Source organism: Castor canadensis, chromosome 1, assembly GCF_047511655.1.
Source record: "Castor canadensis chromosome 1, mCasCan1.hap1v2, whole genome shotgun sequence".
In the NCBI taxonomy this organism is placed as follows: domain Eukaryota; kingdom Metazoa; phylum Chordata; class Mammalia; order Rodentia; family Castoridae; genus Castor; species Castor canadensis.
Window position 1 is genome coordinate 81130990 of NC_133386.1, and position 16262 is coordinate 81147251.

The 16262-nt window shown below is 40.7% G+C and overlaps 1 long non-coding RNA gene and 1 pseudogene across 1 annotated transcript; one reads left to right on the plus strand and one right to left on the minus strand.

Annotated features, from left to right (window-relative positions):
- Positions 1–217: 217 nt before the first annotated feature.
- Positions 218–10967, plus strand: LOC141420782 (uncharacterized). The gene is made up of 3 exons (XR_012445417.1): positions 218–318; positions 720–815; positions 10888–10967. It is a non-coding gene; the product is annotated as an uncharacterized lncRNA (long non-coding RNA).
- A 505-nt stretch (positions 10968–11472) lies between these two features.
- Positions 11473–12364, minus strand: LOC141421576 (flotillin-2-like; annotated as a pseudogene).
- Positions 12365–16262: the final 3898 nt, after the last annotated feature.

Below are 16262 nucleotides of genomic sequence, written 5' to 3' on the forward strand. Positions count from 1 at the left end.
TGGCTTGAATGTAACTGATCTGTTGAAGGAAATGGATGACAGGTTTTAGGGGATAGTTAGTTACTTTGAAGGTGTTTTAAAACAATTCATGTTGGGAATTTTACAAAAGTGACTTGGAGTAAAAGCATCATTCTTTTGAGTGAATGTCTAGAATGGAACTTCTGTAATATGATGTGTCTGGAAAGTATCAAAGAAAATCTGCTTTAAAAAAAATTAATCATTATTTTTTATAGTGTTGTTTAATAAGGGACCCTAAACAGAGGATATCCATTCCTGAGCTCCTGGTACATCCATATGTCCAAATTCAAACTCATGCAGGTACTGCTTCTTTAAAAATTACTTATTACTAGGTTCCTATGAACAGCCTATTAAGTGTAACAAAACTAGAATCTAAATTGGCTACTCTTTTGCTGCCTGCCCTCTTGCCAAACAGTAATGTAAATAAAAATGTCTTTCTTCATTGATGTCATTCAGTTTTAATTATCCTGCATAGGGGACAGTGATTGGTAGTAAATTTTAAGAATGCCATTCATTGTGTTGTTAAGCAGAGAATATATTTTTGTTGCTTTATTTTTTTGTCTTGAGACAGGAACTCACTTTTATGTATCCCAGGCTGGCCTCCAACTAATTATTTGCCTACCTAAGTTGCTAGAGTATGTACTTTTAATTGAATTTATATGTTTATTAGTATCACTGTGTTGATGATGTATATTTTGTAGGTAACCAGATAGCTAAGGGAACCACTGATGAAATGAAATGTCCTGGGTCAACTTGTTGGTCTGAATTCTCCTAATTCTATTTTGAAAGCTGCTAAAGTAAGTATGTTTGTTCTCTGTGTTAATTAACTATTTCAATATAGCTTAATTGGTTACACACTTAGAGAAACAGGTAACCCAAAGGAAAGTTGGGCCAGTGGTCTTGAAGTCTTTATTTCTGCGCTTAGGTATTCAACACATCCTATTTGACAAGTACCTGTCTTATTTATTTATTTATTTATTTTGGCAGGAGATGGGGGACACACAGTCTGGGGTTTGAACTTGAGGGCCTTGCTCTTACTAGTTACGTAATGAGCCATGCCCCCAGCCCTTTTTTGCTTTCTTTATTTTTCTAAGAAGTTCTTGTTTTTATGCCTGTGTGTGCCTGGACTGCTCTCCTCCTATTTATACTTGCTGAGTAACTGGAGTGGCAGCATTGTGCCACCACACACAGCTTTTTATTGGTTGAGATGTGGTCTCGCCAGTCCACGCATGCTTCAAACCACAGACTTCCTGATCTCCACCTCCCAAGAACCTAGGATAATAAGCGTGAGCCACCATGCCAGGCTTGATTCCTGTTCTGTGCATATAGCACAGGTCAGAGTGGGTTTTCAAAAAAGGTACATTCAAAAGATTACTGTCAGGCCTCAGTTGGATAAATTTAGTATAGCACTTTATCTTTTAAATCATTCTCAATACCATTCTTAACACAGCTTTTGAATTCATTCCTTCTAGTCAATTTCTTATGAAACTTTAGAGATACTATAGTATTTGCAGCACTTCTGTAAAGTTGTACGTAGCCATGAGCACATGCCTCAGGCTTTCAGACTCCCATTACCTATTTGTGTCTGCACTATTATATTTGTCTTTCACTGTCTCAAACACCTAGTCATTTCTAGAATATTGTGAAAGTTCATTGATCAACTGGTTTAGCTGCCAAGAGATTACTAATGATATATTTCAGTTACAACAGTATTATAAAATTATGGAAGTGTGAATTAACATTCTTAGCTCTCTGGCTCAATCTACGTTACTAAGAGCCTGGACACACGTCTGAATGAAATATTACATTTACATTCAAATAAGGTAAAATTTTTCTTAAACTTTCTCAAGTGCTTCTGGCTGAATCAGTGGCTTTAGGAATTAAGATTGGGCACAGTGTGTTTTTTAATTGCTTTGTATTTTATATCTACACATTTAAAATTCATACCAATGTATTGTTCAAAACTTTTAAAAATAAAATTGAGATAATCAGTCACCTTTATCACTAAAAGGCAAAAATGTCATTTTCATAAATTAGATGTTGGCTAAGCCTTCAATCTTTTTATAATACATAGACTTTAATATATAGTTGGCCTTTTGTATCCATGAGTTCCACATCCATAGATTAAATAAAGTGCAATTCAAAAATATGCCCTCCCCCTCAAATTGCATGAGTAAAGAACATATATAAACTTTTTTCTTATTACTCCGTAAAAAATACAGCATAACAATGATTTATATCATGTTCACATTGTATTAGTTGTTATAAGTGATCTAGAGATTTTAAAGTATACAGGAGGATATACATACATACATGCAAATAGTGTGCACTCTACATAAGAGACTAGAACATGTATGTTTTGGAATCTGTGGGGTGAAGATTTTTCAACCAGTCCCCCAGAGATACCAAGAACAACTGTACCTAATTATGTTTGTTTACATAATTATTTACTACTGGTTTGAGTGTGTGCATGCATGCGTGTATGTGTGCACATGTGTATGTATGTCTGTGATGTGTGTGTATGTGAGATGCATGTGCATGTATGTGATGGGTGTATATATGTGTATGTGTGTCTATGTATGGGTGTGGTGTATGTGTGTGATGTGTGTATGCATGTTTGTGATGTGTGTGTAGTGTGTGTGTAGTGTGTGTATGTGTGTGTATTGTGTGTATGTATGAGTGGTGTGTGTGTATGATTGTGTGTGTATGTAATGTGTATGTATGTGCATGTACGTGTGTATTGTGTTTATTTGTGTGTGGTGTGTGTATGCGTGTGTGTATGTATGTTTGTATGTGTGTGGGGTGTGTGCTGTATAAGTGTGTGTGGAGTTTGTGGATTATGTGTATTTGTGTGTGTGGTGTGTGTGCATGTGTGTAGGTGGTGTGTGTATTGTGTGTGGTGTGTGCATGTGTGTGTGTGTGCTGTGTGAATTGTGTGTGTAGTGTGTGTATTATATGTGTTTGTGGGGGGGTATGTGGTGTGTGTATTGTGTGTATGTGTGGTGTGTGTGTATGTCTGTGTGGGTGTATAGTTTGTATGTCTGTGTGTAGGGGTGTATTGTGTGTATGTATGTGTGTGTGGTGTGTGTATGTGTATAGATGGTGTCTGTATTGTGTGTGTGTGTGTGTGGTGTGTATTGTTTGAATGTATGTGTATGTGTGCGTGGTGTGTTTGGTGTGTGTGGTGTATGTTTTGTGTAGATGTAGGTGCATGTGGTGTGTGTATGTGTGTGTATGTGGGTTGTGTGGGGTGTGTGTATGTGTATGTACGTGTGTGGTGTGGATGTGGGTGTACTGGGTATGTGTGTATGTATTTGTGTGTATGTATGGGTGTGTCTGTGGTGTGTGTATGTTGGTGGTGTGTGTGTATATACTTTGTGTAGTGCATGTATTATGGGTATGTATGCATGTGTGGTGTGTATGTGTGTGTATATGTGTGTATGTCTGTATGGTGGGTATTTGTGTGTGCTGTGTATGTGTGTATATATGTGTGTGGTGTGTGTGGTGTGTGTGGGGGTGTGTGTGGTGTGTGTATTGTGTGTAAGTATGTAGTGTGTGTAGTGTGTGTAGTGTGTGTATGTGTGTGGTGTGTGTTTGGGGTGTATTGTGTGTATGTATGTATGTGGGGTGTATTGTGTGTATGTATGTGTATGGTGTGTATGTGTGTCTATGCATGTATGTTTTTGATGTGTGTGTATGTGGTGTGTGCATTGTGTATATGTATGTGTGTGTGTGGTGTGTGGATTGTGTATACCTGTGTGGTTTCTGTATTTGTGTGTGTGGGTGGTGTATTGTGTGTAGGTGTGGTGGGTGTGTATGTGCATATGGTGTGTGTATGTGTATGTGTGTAGTGTGTGTATGTGTCTGTACGTGGTGTGTGTTTATTGTGTATAGGTGTTGTGTGTATAATGTGTATGTCCGTGTGGGTTGTGTGTATGTGTTTGTGTGTGGTGTGTATGTGGGTATGTATTTCTGTTTATATATGGGTGTGTCTGTGTGTGGTGTGTGTATGTATGTGTGGTGTGTGTTTGTGTATGTGTGTGGTGTGTGTATTGAGTGTGTTGTGTATGTATTGTGTGTATGAGCCTGTGTGGTGTGTGTGTATTGTGTGTGTAGGTGGTGTGTGTGTGTGGTGTGTGTACAAGTGTGTATGTGTGTGTCTGGTGTATGTATGTGCATGCTGTGTGTAGTGTGTGTATGTGTGTGGGGTGTGTATATGTGTGTAGGTGGTGTGTGTAGTGTGTGGTGCGTGTATTTTATGTATATGTTTCTGTGTGTGTATGTACTTGTGTGGTATATGGTGTGGTGAGTGTATTGTATGTATGTTTGTGGTGTGTATGTGTGTGTGTAATGGGTGTAGGTGGTGTGTATATTGTGTGTGTGTGGCATGTGTGTATTGTGTGTGGTGTGCATGTGTGTATGTGTATGTGGTGTGTATGTGTGTATGTGTATGTGGGGTGCATGTGTAGTGTGTGTATGTATGTGTTTGTGGTATGTGTGTATGTATGTGTTTGTGTATGTATGGGTGTGTCTATGTGTGGTGTGTGTATTGTGTGTAGGTGATACATGTGTATTGAGTGTGTGTTGTATATAAGTGTGATGTGGTGTGTATATGTGTGGTGTGTGTGCTGTGTGTGTATAGTGTGTCTGTGTGGGGTGTGTGTATATATGTAGGTTGTGTGTGAGTAGTATTTTGTGTGTGGTGTGTGTATGTGTGTGGTTTGTGTGTGCGTATGTATGTGTGTGGTTTGTGTGTGCGTATGTATGTGTGTGGTGTGTGTGTGGTGTGTGTATAGTGTGTACAGTGTGTGCGCAGTGCAGGGTGGGTGTATTGTGTGTGTATGTCTGTGTATGTGTAGTGTGTGTGTATTTATGGGTGTGTGTGTATGGGTATCTACATGAGTGGTATGTTTGGTATGTGTGTTTATTGTATGTGTGGTGTGTGTATTGTATGTGTATGGTCCGTGTATTGTGTGTGTGGTGTGTTGTGTGTGTATGTATGTGTATGCATGTGGGTGTGTGTATGTGTGTCTAGAGTGTGGTGTGTAGTGTGTGCAGGTATCTATATGCATGTGGGTGTGTGTATGTGTCTGGAGTGTGGTGTGTGGAGTGTGAATGTATGTGTGTGTGTCTGTGTGTATGTGTGTATGCATGCAAGTGTGTGGTATGTATATATGTGTGGGGTGTGTGTATGTGTGTGGTATGTGTATTGTGTGTATGTATGTGCATGTGTGATGTGTGTATTGTGTGCAAGGGTGGGGTGCGTTTGGTGTGTGTGTGTATGTGGGGGTTGTATTGTGTGTATATATTTGTGTGGTGTGTGTATGTGTGTCTGTATGTTTATGTATACGTGTGTGTGTGGTGTGTGTATACATGTTTGTATGTACGTGTATGTGTGTATGTGTGTGTGTGTATTGTGTGTGTATTGTGTGTGTAGGTGGTGTGTGTGTATGTCTGCATGTGTGGTGTGTGTATTGTGTGTAGATGGTGTGTGTATGTGTGTAGTGTGTGTATGTATGGGTGTGTCTGTGGTGTATGTGTGTGGGCTGTGTGCATATGTGTGGGTATCTTTGTGGGTGTATTGTGTGTATTGTGTGTATGTGTGTCTGTGGTGTGTGTGTGTGTGTGGAGAGTGTATTGTGTGTATGTGTGTGGTGTGTGTGTATTGTGTGTATGTCTGCGTGTGTGGTGTGTGTATTGTGTGTAGGTCGTGTGTGTGTATTGTGTGTGTATGTATGAGGTGTGTGTTGTGGGTGTGTATGTGTTTCTGTGCAGTGTGTGTATGTGTGTACGTTTGTGTATGTATGAGTGTGTCTGTGATATATGTGTGTGGGGTGTGTGTATGTGTGTGGGTATCTGAGTGTGGTGTGTGTGGTGGGTGTATTGTGTGTATGTGTGTGTGGTGTGTGTTTATGTGTATGTTGGTAATGTGTGTAGATATGTGTGTGTGTTTGTGTGTATTGTGTGTATGTGGCGTGTGTATATTCTGTGTATGTGTGTGGGTGTATTTGTGTGTGGTGGGTATATTGTACATATGTGCGAGTGGTATGTGTATTTTGTGTGTTGGTACGTGTGTATTGCATGTGTACATGTGTGTGTATGTATGTGTGGTGTGTGTATGAGTATTTTGTGTGTAGGTGCGTGTGTTCTGTGTGTACATGTGTTTGTATATGTGAGTTGTGTGTGCATGTGTGTAGGTGGTGCATGTATTTTGTGTATGTGTGTGTGGTGTGTGTATGTGTGTGTTGAATGTGTGTTGGGTGAGTGTGTAGTGTGGTGAGTGTATGTGATTGGGGAGTGTGTGTGTGTGTAGTGTGTGAGTGGTGTGTGTATTGTGTGTATGTGTGTGGTGTGTGTATTTGTGTGAATGTGTGTGTATTGTGTGTATGTGTGTGGTGTGTATGGTGTGTGGTGTGTGTATTGCGTGTATGTATGTCTGTGGTGTGTGCGGTGGATGTACTGCATGTGAGTGTGTGGTGTGTGTGAGATATTGTGTGTAGGTGTGTGTGTTTGTGTGCATTGTTTGTATGTGCAGCATGTGTGTTTTGTGTGTATGTACCTGGGTGTATTGTTTGTATGAGTGTGTGGTTTGTGTGTGTTTTTGGATGTGTGTGTGGTGGCTTTATTGTGTGTATGTGTGTGTAGGTGATGTGTGTATTGATTGCATGCGTGTGTGGTGTATGCGTGTGTGTGTAATGTGTGTGGTGTGTATGTACTAATCATTTCTATGTATATTTGTGTGTGTCGTGTGTGTATGTGTATTGTGTGTGTGTGGTGTGTGTACGTGTGGTTTGTAGTGTGTGTATGTGTTTCTGTTTGGTGTTTGTGTATGGGTGTGTCTGTGGTATGAGTATGTATGTGTGGTGTGTGTATTGTGTTTGTAAGTGGTGCGTGTGCATTGTGTGTGTGTAGTGTGTGGTGAGTGTATTGTGTGTATGTGTGTGGGAGGGTGTATTTTGTGTATGTGTGTGTATGTGTGTATGCATGTATGTGTGGTGTGTATGTATGTGTGGTGTGTGTGTATGTGTGTGAGTGGGTATTGTGTAAAGGTGTGTGTGTGTGTGTGTGTTTGAGTGTAATGTGTGTATGTGTGGCGTGTGTGTATTGTGTGTATGTGTGTGGGTGTATTGTTTGTGTGTGTGGTTTGTGTGTTTCTGTATGTGTGTGATGGGTATATTGTGTCTTTGTATGTGAGTGTGGTGTGTGTATTTTGTGTGTAGGTGCATGGGTATTGTGTGTGTACATGTATGTGTATATGTGTGTGGTGTGTGCGTGTGTGTATTTTGTGTGTAGGAGTGTGTGTATTGTGTGTGTACATGTGTGTATGTGTGTGTGGTGTCAGTATGTGTGTGTTGTATGTGTGTTGTGTGAGTGGGTAGTGTGTGGGGGCGTGTATTTGGGGGGAGTGTGTATGTGTGTGTGTAGTGTGGGTAGTGTGTGAGTGGTGCGTGCATTATGTGTGTGGTGTGTGTATTTGTGTGCATCTGTGTGTATTGTGTTTATGTGTGCTGTGTATTGTGTGTGTGATGTGTGTATGTATGTGTGTGGTGTGTATGTGGTGGGTGTATTGTGTGTGTATGTGTGTGGTGTGTGTGTATCTGTGTGGGTGATATTGTGTGTAGGGTTGTGTGTGTTTGTGTGTACTGTGTGTATGTGCAGCATGTGTGTATTGTGTGCATGTATGTGGGCATATTGTTTGTGTGTGTGTGGTTTATGTGTGTTTGTGTATGTGTGTGTGGTGGGTATATTGTGTGTATGTATGTGAGTGTGTGGTGTGTGTGTATTTTGGGCGTAGGTGCATCTGTATTGTGTGTGTGTACATGTGTGTGTATGTGTGTGTTGTGTGTAGTGTATGTAAGTGTGTGGTGTGTATGTGTGTGTGGGTATGTGTGTGTGTGGTGTGTGTAGTGTGTGGTCTGTGTATGGTGTGTGTATTTGTGTGTGCGTGTATTGTGTGTATGTGTGTGGTGTGTGTATGTACATGCATGCATGTTTGTGTGTTGTGTGTGTAGTGTGTGTGGTGTGTGTATGTGTGCGTGTGGTGTGTGTATTTTCTGCGTATGTGTGTGTTGTGTGTGGGGGTATTGTGTGTAGGTATGTGTGTGTGCTTTTGTGTATTGTGTGTATGTGCAGCGTGAGTGTATTGTGCGAATGTGTGTGTGTGTGTTTTGTATGTGTCTGTGGTTTTTGTGTGTATGTGTGTGTGGTGGGTGTACTGTGTGTATGTGTGTGGGTGTACTGTTTGTAAGCGTGTGTGGTTTGTGTATGTGTGTGGTGGGTATGTTGTATGTATGTGAGTGTGCTGTGTGTATTTTGTGTGTAGGTGCATGTGTATTGTGTGTGTACATGTGTCTCTATGTGTGTGTGGTGTTGGTGTGTATTTTGTGTGTAGGTGTGTGTGTCTTGTGTGTGTACATGTGTGTGTATGTGTGTGTATGTGTTTAGGTGGTGTGTGTATTGTTTGTATGTGTGTGTATTATGGATGTGTGTGTGGGGTGTGGGTGTGTGGGTATGTGTGTAGGTGGTGTGTGTGTAGTGTGTGTGGTGTGTGTGTATTGTGTGTATGTATGTGTTTGTGTAGTGTGTGTGGCGGGTGCATTGTGTGTGTATGTCTGTGTATGTCTGTGTGTGTTGTATATATGGTGTGTATGTGCGCTCTGTGTGTATTGTGTGTATGTATGTGGGTGTAGTGTTTGTATGAGTGTGTGGTTTGTGTTTGTGTGTGTGTGGTGGGTATATTGTGTGTATATCTGTGTGTATGTGTGTGGTGTATGCGTGTAGATGGTGTGTGCGTACTGTTTGCGTGTGTGTTGTGTGAGTGTGTAGTGTGTAAGTGTGTGGAGTGTATGTGTGGGACGGTGGGTATGTGTGTGTAGTGTGTAGTGGGAGTGGTGTGTGCATTGTGTGTATGTGTGTGGTGTGTGTATTTCTGTGTTTGTGTGTATTGTGTTTATTTGTGTGGTGTGTACTGTGTGTGTGGTGTTTGTATTGTGTGTATGTATGTGTGTGGTGGGTGTTTTGTGTGTGTTTGTGTGTGTGGTGTGTGGGGGGTATTGTGTGTAGGTATTTGTGTGTGTGTATTGTGTGTATGTGCAGCGTGTGTGTATTGTGTGTATGTGTGTGTGTTTTGTGTGTGGCAGGTATATTGTGTGTATGTATGTGCGTGTGTGGTGTTTGTGTATATGTGTAGGTGTCTGTGTATTGTGTGTGTACATGTGTGTGTATGTGTGCTGGGTGTATGTGAGTAGGTGGTGTGTGTGTATTATTTGTATGTGTGTGTGGTGTGTATATGTGTGTGTTGTATGTGTGTTGTATTAGTGTGTAGTGTGTGAAAGGGTGTGGGGTGTATGTTTCTGTGGGGGTGTGGGTATGTGTGTGGTGTGTGTGGTGTATGCATGTGGTGTGTGTGGTGTGTGGTGTATGTGAGTATGTGTGTGTTGTGTGCATGTGTGTGGTGTGGTTCTATGTGTGTGTGGTATGTGAGTATGTATGTGGGGGGTGTATTGTGTGTATGTATGTGTGGGGGTGTGTATTGTGTGTATGAATGTGTGTGGTGTCTGTATGTGTGTGTGGTGTGTAGTGAGTATATGTCTGTAGGTGGTGTTTGTGTATTGTGTGTAGGTGTGGTGTGTATTGTGTGTATGTCTGTGTGCTGTGCGTTTATGTTTATGTGTGTGTGGTGTATGTGTGTTGTGTGTGTATTGTGTGTATGTGTATGTGGTGTGTGTATGTGTGTGGTGTGTGTGTGTATGTGTTTGGTGGGTGTGTCTGTATGTAGGTGGTGTGTGTATTGTATGTATGTGCTGTGTGTAGATTGTGTGTGTGGTGGGTGTGTATGTATGCATACATGTGTGTGGTGGGTGTAGTGTGTGTATGTGCTTCTGTGTCGTGTGTGTATGTGTGTAGGTATGTATTTGTGTGTGCATATGTGTGGGTGTGTCTGTGGTGTGCGTATGTGCCATGTGTGTTTGTGTATGTGTGTGGTGTGTGTGTACTGTGGTATGTGTTTAGGTTGTGTGTGTGGTGTGTGTGTATGTATGTGTATGTGTGGTGTGTGATTGTGTGTGGTATGTGTGTATGTGTGCTGTGTGTGTGGTGTGTGTGGTGTATGTATGTGTGTCTTGTGTGTGGTGTGTGCATTGTCTGTATGTGTGTGGTGTGTGTATGTGTTTGTGTATGCATGTGTGGTGTATGTATGTACGTGTGTGTGTGGTGTATGCATGTGTGTGTGTGTTTGTGTATGTGTGTGTGTATGTGGTGTGTGTATGTATGTGTATGTGTATTGTGTGTGTGCATTGTGTTTATGTGTGTGTCTGGTGTTTGTGTGGTGTGTGTATCTTGTGTATGCATGTGTGGGGTATGTGTGTGTGTGTGTGTGTGTGTGTGTGTGTGTGTGCGCATGTGCGCGTTGTACTGGAGCTGAACTTAAGGCCATGCGCTTGCTAGGCTTGCTGGGTTTAGCTCTTGAGCCTTGCCCCCAGCCCGTAATTATAATTTTCCATGTCCTCTGATCATTAGTTTACATATCATCTGAAAATATATACTAAGTTTCATACTAGTATGCTTTACCTATGGGAATTTAGCTAAGTATAGCTTGATATTTGAGGAAAAGTGAGGGACTTGAGGATATGTTGAAGGTTTGATACCTGTTTATTAATAATATATTGTATTTCTCTTATGGGAGTATTGAGCTGCATTTCATAATATCAAGTTAAACGTTCAGAATTCTTAGCTAGTAGTGTGTGATAATTTTCTGATTATAAGAAAAGAGAAATTTATTATATTTGGAATATACCAAGTTACCTTTACTCAATCTGATAGATAATACAATGAACTAAAAAGTTATAAAACAAACTTTTTAAATTACAGACTTTATATGAACGGTACAGTAGTGGTGAAAGTCATGATTCTTCAGCATCCAAGACATTTGAAAAAAAGTTGGAAAAAAATGATATGTAGCTACTTAGAAGCTGTCAAATGACACTATAAAATATACTGAACCTTTATATTCTTCATTCTCTGGAAATCTACTCTTGAAAACAACTTTATTCTGAAATGTTATCGGTAAAATATCAGTAGATTTTCTGCAAAACAAAACTGTAAAAATAACCACTAATGTTACTGTATATATTAAATTAAATAAGTTTTTATCTGTTTTGTGCTTTTTCCTGTAAATTAATCTATTTGATAGTATTTCCAAGTCCACCAAGTTGTCCACTTGGAAGAGGGTGGACAACTGAAATATATTCCCAAGAACTATGTAAATAAAGCTTTAAGTGACACCAAAATTTCAAAATTGTAAAGTTATTTTCTTCAAGCAAATGTAGTGTTAGCATGGTAGTAAAATTCTTAATGATTAAGGGAAGTCTTGAAGCTTAGTAAATGAACTTCATCTAACTAAGATGAGCTTCAGCTTAGTAAATGAACTTGTAAAAAATAAAATTCCCAATGAATTTAAGTCGCCTCAATTACTGCTGCCTCTGCCCGCCCCCCAATTTTGCAGATCTTCTGCACAGCCTCTGCTTGTGCCAAGAGGACTTGCTTCACCTTTTCTCCCTCAGCGGTTTGCTGGATGCAGTGGCCTCGGCCTCAGCAGGCCAGTGCCCTGTGACAATGAGTTCCTTGTCAGTGCACGGACTTCCTGAGCCTCTACAGCTGTCTGCTTCTTACGCTGCATGACCCTCAATCTCAATCTCTTCCTCCCCTGTCTTCGGCTGCTCAGGGCCTCCTTGCAGTTCATAGGCCAACTGGGCCCCAGCAGACTTGACGCTGACCTCCTCACTGAACGCTGACTTTTGCGGTTTAAAGGCTCCCTTGGAGTCAACAATCTTTGTGCTGCATGCATTTCACGTCCAGCATTTCCTTCTTGCACTCAGCTTCACAGAGATGCCTGCTTCCTGTTCAGCCTCAGCCTCGCTAGTGTCACCATCTCTTTGGACCACGGCAGTCTGTGTCTTGCCCAGGGAGCTTAGATAGTCCATTTTGTCATACACGCCCCTGATGGTAAAGCTGAGGGTCTCGATGCCCATGTGGCCAATGTCAGGGGCTGGCACCTCCCACACCAGCTTGGCAAACTGGTCTCGGTCCTGAGAAACCTGCTCCAGAGTCAGGGCCCCAAGGATGGAGCGCAGATGCCCCTCCAGGGTTAAGGCTATGCCTCCGCATCTCTGTGTCCTCACAGCTGAGCTGCAATGCCAGCAATCTCTAGGGGACTCCTCTGAGCCTCGGGGAAACGCCACCAGACTCAGGCCCAGCCGCCAAACATGTACTGTCTATAGATGGAACCACAGCAGCCCCCTGAAACCGCCAGCGCCTCGTTGGGCCCCACCATGTGGTAATTTTCCATGGCGCTGGTGTGAGGGAAGGCCCTCGCCACGCGGACCTGGACAGTAGCAGTGGGGGACGCCCAGCCCATCCTGCCACCCCTGGTTTTCTTTATCTGTTGCTCCCCCCTCTTTTTTAAGTGCTGGGGCTCAAACCCAGGGCCTTGTGCATGCTAGGCAAATGGTCTGCACTAAACCCCAATCCTCCTTAGAGTCTCTTGACTCAGTCTCATAACTTACTTAAAGGTACAAATTGAGCATCTCTAATCTGAAAATCCAAAATGCTTCAAAATTTTAAACTTCGAGCACCACTGTGACCCACAAGCGGAAAAGTTTACAACTGATCCCTTGTGGTAGATTGCAGTCAAAACACAGGCACACACACAAAAATTTTTTAATGACCTTTAGGCTACACGTATAAGGTGTATGTGAAATATATGGATTTTGTATTTGGACTTGGGTCTCATCCCCAAGAATTTCATTGTGTACATGCAAATATTCCAAAATCAGAAAAAATCCAAAACACTGCTAGTCCACAAGATTTCCAGCAAGGATAGTCAAATCTGTGTTATCACAAACTACTCTGTTAATTTTCAAAAAGATTTTTAATAGACTTTTTCTTTAAGAGCAGTTTTATGTTCACAGCAAAATTAAGCAGAAAATACAGAATTCCTGTATATCCTTTACCTTCATTCACAGACAGCCTCCACCACTTTTAGCATTCTTGGTGCTGTATGTCCTATGGCTTTTCATATGTTGAATGACTTGTATCTACCATCATATATCCTACAAAGTAGTCTCAGTTCCCTGATAATTCCCTTGCCCTTCCTCCTCCTTCCCTGCCCCTCAACCCTTGGCAACTTCTAGTCATTTTTCTTTTCCATGAATGTTATAGGTGGAATCATATAGTGACTTCTTTCACTAGTAATATGCATGTAAGCTTCCTCCACGTCTTTATGACTTGATAGCTCATTTCTTTTTAACGCCGATTAATAGTCCATTGTAGGGATGAATCACACTTTGTTTATCCAGTCACCTACTAAAAGACATCTTGGTTGCTCCCAAGTTTGGGCAGTTGTGAATAAAGCTACTATAAAGATCTCCATAGGTTTTGTGTGGACATATTTTCAACTACTTTTGGTAGATACTAAGGAGCATGATTGCTAGATTCTATGGTAAGAGTGTTTAGTTTTGTAAGAAACAATCAAACTCTTCCAAAGTGGCTGTTCCGTCTAACATTCCCACTAGCAATGAATGAGAATTCCTCTCATTCTATATCCTCACTAGCCTTTGATGTGATCTATGCTTTGAATTTTGGTTGTTCTATTAAGTATATAGTATTGATTTCCTTAATGACGTGACATATTTTCATTTTCATATGCTAATTTGTCATGTGCTTATCTCCCTTGGTCAGGTATCAGTTCAGTGGTCTTCTGCCTATTTTTTTAATCTGGTTCATTTTATTGTAGAAGTTTAAGAGTTCTGTATATTTTTGAATAGCAGTCCTTTCTCAAGTATGTCTTTTGCAAATATTTCTTCAATTTTGTGGTTTTTGGGGTTTGGAATTTTAAGTTAACATAGTAGATAGTTAGTAAATTTAAATTGAAGTTCTGTAAACCTGCTGGTGGAGAGAGCATAGTAAAAATCCAACCTCAAAGTCAGAAATTTATCTCATATCTACCCCTTAGAACTACTGTTATTTTTTTTTTCTTTTTCAGATCATCTTGAAATTACCATCAATTTTTTGATGCTTGTCATAGTAAGAGTTATAAAGATTCTCAGTTGGAAAAGGTGTTCCTTATCACCTCACAATAGTACTTGTGAACCTAGAATAAATAAAATCTTTCAATCTCAGTATTGAAAAACAACTGTTTCCTTTGAAGTTAAGCAATGAAAAATTTACCTAGATTCATACATTTCCAAGCATAAGTTCCATCTTAACTGAATTGAATCAGCTATGTCCCAGCTTTGTGACGGAGGCATCAAGTTTGAGTGTCATCAGTACTCTCCTACTTTGATAGTCTTTTATAGTAAATAATCTATGTGCACTGAATTTCAGTAGTTAGTGTATGTTGGCATTCAGTAAGAAGAATTTTCATTGGCAATTTTATGTTCCCCTCTACTTGCTTAGGCTAAACAAAGTAATGCTCCTTAGTAGGATTTTCTGCAGTTAAACTTTTTTCTTCTGAACCTACTTGGGGTTTAAGAAGAGCACCTTTTGTCTTGTAGCTATTCAGTCTAGCCAGGAGGAAGGAGAAAGACTCAGCTTGAAGCATTCTCTGGTAAGCTTGTGGGCCTGGGCCACTTGCTGAGTGACTTCAAAACTTGATATCCTTAATTAGTGCAATTAAAACAAAGGGTTACATGAGTTCCTAGGTCTTCTCTCAGTCTCACTTAATCTGTGAACTCTTACATGAAAAATAAATTTAGGTGGGAAACAGGAAAGAAATTCTTTAGATTTATGAGGTGACAACTTTTCTGCTTGAGTCCACAATTAGGAAGCTAGATTTGGGGTTCTGAAGTTTCCTTGCTTGAGACATCCCAAAGAATGTACAGAAGAAAGAGGCAATCTTTCATCTTTAGGTATAGTCCTTATGCCCAGCCTAGCCCCCACTATTGCTGTATTGGGCATTCTCCACCTCCACGGAGAAAGGCTATAGGAATACTTGGTATTCTGGCCTCATCCCCTCCTATTCTGCCTGCTGGTTCAGTGAATCTATAATCACAACAGGAGAAAGAGTACATGAAACTTAGAATGTGTTGCTGTGGGCTTAGGTTGGGTATTTAATCAGGTCTTGAAGTTTTAGCTTTTTATCTGTATTTAGTAGGCTGAGATTGTGGGTAAGAAATCTTAATACTGAGCATCTACCAAAAGTTGGGTCAAGTGCTTACATCTGAACAGTAAACTCCTCAGTCCATGTTTTCTAGAAACTTTCTGCCTAATGAGAGAGCGATCTAGATCAATATGCAATCTCTTCATCTCTTGTCTTAACATGATTTAAAAGCTCATATGTGTGGATAATTCCCCTATTTATATCTACAACCTAGACTTATCTCTTGAACTTATACATTCAATTGGCTGTTTGTCATCTTCACTTGGGATGTCCTACATCTCAAACTCAATGTGTACAAAAATACAATTGGCCTTTGTCGAAACCTGCTTCTTAGTCTAGGCATGGTGACACATGCCTGTAATCCCAGCCATTCAAGAGGGCCAGCCTGGGCTACACAGCAAAAGCCTGTCTCGAAAAATCAAAGACACCAAAAAAACAACAACAAAAAACCCAACTCTGCTCCCTTCAAATTCTTCCCCATCTCAACTGATGTCAATTCCATCCTTCAATTACTCAGGTATAAAATCTTGGATCCATCTTTAACTCCTCACTTTTTTCTTAGGACCCTCATTCATTCCATCAGAAAATGTTTGCCCTATTTTCTAAATATATTTGCAATCTGACCACTTGTTGCCATCTCACCGCTGCTACCCTGTTCTGAGTATCATCTGTCACTTGTATTTCTGTAACAGCCTCCTAACTGGTCTTGCTGAATTCTACATTTTTTCTCCTTAAAGTTAACCCTCAACCTAACAGCCAGAATGACTATTTTAAAACAAGTCACACTTAGATCCATTTTTCCTTGATTCAAATCCCTACAGTGGCTCTCATCTTTACTCTGACTGAAATCAACAACTTATAATGATCTACAAAGCCCTGAGTGACCTGGGCTCCAGGAACCCCTCTGACCTCTTCACTCCGGGCAGCCAGGCCCTCTGAGAACACAGTGTTAGACGGAGGAAATCTTAGTGTAGTTTTCATGTGCATTTCCTGTATGTCTAAGGATGTTAAACGTTTTTTCATGTATTTATTCGCCATTTGAATTTCAGTTCAGAGAACTGTCCAACTTGCCGATTTATTGACTGAA